Consider the following 5,913-nt stretch of genomic DNA (forward strand, 5'->3'; position numbering starts at 1 on the left):
CTTGCCACTGGACCAAACCTAGCTCTGACAAGCCCAGGTGGTGGCTGGTGTGCAACGGCCAACCCACATTAAAAAAATCTACGCACAGGCATCTTCCGCCCTTCAGGATGTAGTTCTGGACCTGGAATATTAGGTCCTTTATTGAAACACCTGTGAACTCATCCTTTTTTGGCGTGGAAGCAAGTCATCCTCGCTTTGAGGGGCCGCCTATGATGATGATGATGATGATCACACTTCCCCAGACTCTGCAATCCTGATTATCCAGAATAAGGCAGGGTCAGTAAATCCAAAGGTTCTTTCATTCCATCATCTCCGTGTTGCTCATGTGTTTCCTACCAGCTCGTTACTGACCACAGCCCGGGACACGGACACGCTCTCCGGGACACAGACACGCTCCCCAACTCTGCCTCCTTTCCCGGTAATCTCCAATTCCTGTTTACATATTTTGTGAATAATCCTGTTTTACTTTCCTCACTGCTGGTCACATGATCCTGTATCCAAGTCTCCGTTGATAGTCCAGCATTGTCTCTTATAACCTGTAACCTGCTCTCGATGCTGTTTCCCTCCTGTTGTGTATGCAATAACTCAATAGACTGAATACTGTCCACTCCGAACAGGTACAAACCTGGCTCTACTTTTTTAGGGCCCAAAGTGATCACATTACAAGATGGCTGGCCTTTTATACCTGGGCCGCACATACATGCGCACAGCCCAATGACCTCCGACAGTGGCGCCACCTGGTGGCTAGTAAACCCAAGCATACATACATGACAATATCCCCCTTTAAGATATTAACGGTCTTTTTACAAATTGAGACGGTCCAGGGTTTTCCGCTCCTGAGTTGAACGTCACAGCCTTGGGCGAGCGTTCTGAGTCTGTTATGACTGGGGGCTGGGTAGCCGATTTGATGGGAGTGGCAATGACTACGCCAGGGATTGAAATTCCAGATTCATTGACCGTGTTAGTGATTGAAAGTCCAGATTCATTAATGACAGCGGAGTCCTTTGATGACTGAGGGTAGGTTGGTTGGTCACTGATTGTGTCTTCCTCGGACTGTTCCGGTTCATCCATGTGCCGCAGCTTTATCTGATCAACATGTTTCCTGCATGTTTGCCCATTCTTGAGCTTAACGATAAACACTCTGTTACCCTCCTTGGCCGTAACCGTACCGGCGATCCATTTGGGACCTTGACCATAATTTAGTACATACACAGGATCATTGATAGAAATGTCGCATGACACAGTAGCGCGATCATGATACCCTTGCTGACTTTAATGTCTGTATTCAACACGACTATTCAAGTCCGGGTGGATGAGAGAGAGCCTGGTCTTGAGACCTCGCCATCAGTAGTTCAGCAGGGGAGACCCCAGTAAGCGTATGGGGTCTTGTCCTGTAACTAAGCAATATGCGTGACAAGCGAGTTTGCAGTGAGCCTTGAGTTACACATTTCATACTCTGATGGTTTGGATTGGATGCGGGTTTGAATGGTGCTGACCTCATGTTTGATACCATTGAGTTTCATGAACTCTTGAAACTCCATACTGGTGAAGCAAGATCCGTTGTCGCTTACAATTATGTCAGGCAGACCATGCATAGCAAACATGACATGAAGGCTCTCAGTGGTAGCTGTGCATGTGCTGGATGACATGATTGTACACTCTATCCACTTGGACTAAGCATCCACCACAACAAAACATCTTTCCCAGGAAGAGACCTGCAAAGTCGATGTGGATCCTGGACCATGGTTTAGATGGCCACAACTACAGACTCAGCGGTGATTGCGTTGGTGCTTTACCAAGCTGCATGCAAGTGTTGCACTGATGCACACGTGATTCCAGATCAGAGTCAATTCCAGGCCATCATACAGGAGACCTGGCAATGGCTTTTATTATGACAATACCGGGATGTGTGCTATGTAGATCATGCACAAATTTCTCTGCCTTTCTTGGGCATAACAACACGATTACCCCACAGTAAACAATCTGATTGAATGGATAGTTCATCTTTGCGACGGATGTAAGGTTTGGTCTTCTCATGCATTTGCTTGGGTATGGCAGACCAATCACCACTAAGGATACAACATTTCACAACCGGTAATATTGGGTCCTGGCTGATCCAGGTCTTAACTTGTTGGGCCGTGACAGGGGTTCCTTCATGTTCAAAAGCATCCATGACTAACAGTAGGTCTGTCGATTGTGGCATTTCCACCTCCGGTGTGGTGGCAGACGGCTCAATGCAATCGGCACAATTCTCAGTGCCAGGTCTATGGCGAATGACATAATCATAGGCAGATATGTCAGCGCCCACCTCTGGATGCGGGACAATGCATTGGTATTGATACCTTTGTTTTCCGAAAACAATTAAATGAGTTGCTTGTGATCTGTTTCCAGTTCAAACCAGTTTCAAAGACCAAACAGGTACTGATGCATCTTTTTAATCCCATACACACAGGCTAGGTTGTAATTTGCCCGACTCATTAGCTTGTTGGAGCACGCAACCAACTCCATATGAAGAAGCATCACAGGCCAATACTACACGTACGCAGATCATAATATACTAGCAGCTTGTTGGAGCAAAGCAGATTAGTAGTTTTCCCAAAAGCTCTATCTTGAGACGCACCCCAAACCCAGTTGTCGCTTTTTCTTCGCAGCGTGTGCAGTGGCTCTAATAAGGTGCTCAATCTAGGTAAGAAATTACCAAAGTAGTTGAGTAGACCAATGAATGAACGCAACTCCGTCACATTCTGAGGCTTGGGTGCATTTTTTATGGCCCTGGTTTTCGACTCCATAGGCCTGATACCGTCAGCAGCAATTTTCCTCCCCAGGAATTCGACTTCTGGTGCCATGAAGACGCACTTCGAGCGTTTCAGTCTGAGTCCCACTTTGTCCAGACGATGTAGAACCTCTTCCAGGTTGTTCAGATGTTCGGCGGAGTCAACCTGTGACCGGTATGTCATCTTGGAATATGATGGTTCTGGGGACGGACTTCAGTATACTCTCCATGTTCCTCTGAAATATGGCTGCAGCCGAGCGAATTTAAAAGGGCACCTGCTGTAGATAAACAGTCCTATATGAGTGTTGATGCACGTAAGTTTCTTCGACGTGTCGACCAGCTCCTGTGTCATGTAGGCCAATGCAAGATCCAGTTTTGTGAACGACTTCCCCCCGGCTAGTGTTGCAAACAGGTCATCAGCCTACCGTAATGGGTATTGATCCTGTTTTGAATCTTGGTTGATCGTAACCTTGTAGTCTCCACAAATCCTGACAGTGCCATCACTTTTCAACACGGGAACAATGGGGCTGGCCCATTCGTTAAATTCGACCGGTGATATGATCCCTTCATACTGGAGTCGGTCCAGTTCGATTTCGACCTTCTCCCTCATCATGTACGGAACTGCCCGAGCTTTATGATGGACGGGTCTTGCACCCGAGTCCACGTGGATCTGCACCTTGGCTCCCGTGAAATTGCCGATGCCTGGTTCAAACAGCGAGGGGAACTTGCTCAGCACTTGAGCACATGGGAGTATCCTCCTCCGACGACAACGCTTTGATCTCGTTCCAGTTCCATTTGATTTTTTATAACCATTGGACCATTGCCTGGAACAATCCATAACGGTAAATCGTGAACCACACCATCATACGACACTTTGATTACTGCACTACCAATCACCGTTGAGTTCTTTAGTGTACGTACGCAACTTGGCATTGACTGGACTCAGCTTAGGCTCACAGCCTTAGTATCCCACAGCCCGTCGAATGTCCTCTGGCTCATTATTGATTGATTCGCACCCATGTCCAATTCCATCGATACCAGCACACTATTAAGTTTTACATTGATCATTATCGGTTGGCTCTTTGTTAGGAACGAATACAGTCCATAAACTTCCTCCTCTGGTATCTCAGATTGCATATCCAGATCCGCGCTGAACTGGTCATCATCCTCCATGTAGCACGCTTGCTTAGTTGCGGACAAATGCGCTGGAGATACCCCACTCTCGAACAAATATACTGTTTAAACTGACACTGATGATGCCGATTTCCCCCATAAACGGTGATATCGGATTTATTCCCGTTGGCGGACTTTGAGCAGCCACAGGTTTCGCGTATGCAGTCGGGTAGGCCCTGCCATATGCAGCTCTGCCAAACGACGATACTATCTTGTTTACAGTACTTGGCAAGTTCCGATTTTTTAATGATACCTGCTTTAAGCTTTTGTCCGTCGTCACGCATGATTGGGCAATCGTGATGGCCTTGCTCAAATCCAGTGTCTCCGCCGCCAGTAGCTTACGCAGGATCACCTCGTGGTTGATGCCGATTACAAAGAAGTCCCGCAGCATGTCTGCCAATGCAGTTTTGAATGTACACGGTCCAGCTATAGACGTCTTAGGTCGACAACGAATTCCGATACATCCTGGCCCTCAGAACGAACGTGCGTATACAATCAATATCTTGAGATGATGATGCCTTCATCTGGTTTGAGATGGTCACGTACCAGAGCACACAATGTTTCATAGTCCTTGTCGTTGGACTTAAGGGCGAGAGGAGATTCCTTGAGTCGATAGATTTTCGGACCGCAAACCCGTGAGGAGGACTGCTCGGCGCCGAACTGCGCCTGCCTCTTTCTCCATTTTGTTGGCCACTGAGTACTGGTTCAAACAGGCTACAAAGTCTGCCCAATCTTCTCCCGCCACGAATCGCTCCAGAATTCCAATTGTGCTCATTTTTTGCATGCAAAGGTTCTTGTTACCTCATCGCCAAATGTTGTATATGCAATAACTCAAAAGACTGAATACTGTAAACTCCGAACAGGTACAAACCTGGCTCTACTTTATTTGGGCCCAAAGTGCTTACATTATAAGATGGCTGGCCTTTTATACCTGAGCCGCATACACATGCGCACAGCCCAATGACTTCCGACAGTGGTGCCACCTGGTGGCTAGTAAACCCAAGCATACATGTATGACCCTCCCCAAAGCCCCTCTTGTGTTTCCTGTCTACTTACTGTGCTTTTTCTCAGTGAATGGAGTCCCTGTCCCTTTATCCTTCACCTGAAAGATGACAGCTCCAACAGCGCAGCACCCTCCCGGCCTAGATTTTGTGCTCGAGTCCCTGGAGGGGGACTTGAACGAACAAACTTCTGACTCTGAGGCAAGAGTGCTACCCACTGAAATACTGCTGACACCTTAGAACTTGATTTAGAAATAATGACCAGAGTATTATTAGTATCTGTACAAATAAGATTTTTCCTTTTAATAACTCTTGGGACTAAGCTAAAACTGGAATATCAGCACTCTGAATTAATCACAAACACTCTGAAATAAATAACTTTGAAAGATCTTAAACTAGAACAAACAGATACCAAACATTTAACTATGGAGTCCACTATACTCCAATTAGGATTTATAGATTAAATGTTTATTGATAAAAGAATGCATGATGAAGTGCAGGATAATAAACATTCATTTATTTTTAATGTTTGTTATTTGGTGAGAAATCAAACATTGAAATCAGAATTAAAGACATTAAATGGTAATGCAAGTTGTGTTCCATGAAGTCCCAAACACCACGAACTGTGCCATAGATGGCAATGGAGTCAAAGTCATTAAAATAAATATTTCAAGGCACCTTGGCTGTGAATCCTTGCTCAACACTTGGCCTTTTAATATAAAAACACAAAATGCTGGAAATACTGTGTCTGTGGAGGGAGAGTTCAAGTTTCAGGTCAATGACGCTTCGTCAGAACTGGAGAAAGTTGAGCGATTTAAGAGTTTATAATTAAGTGCAGAGCGAGGGGAGGGCAGGCCGGTTTAAGGTGCGTCTCTCGATGATGCAGGGAGCAGCTGGAGTGACTGGCCTTGGCGCTGGTCCATCTCCACATTGCAACAACAGTGAGTGACAGCTGGGGGCGGGGCT

Source organism: Pristiophorus japonicus, chromosome 17 (assembly GCF_044704955.1).
Source record: "Pristiophorus japonicus isolate sPriJap1 chromosome 17, sPriJap1.hap1, whole genome shotgun sequence".
NCBI lineage: Eukaryota > Metazoa > Chordata > Chondrichthyes > Pristiophoridae > Pristiophorus > Pristiophorus japonicus.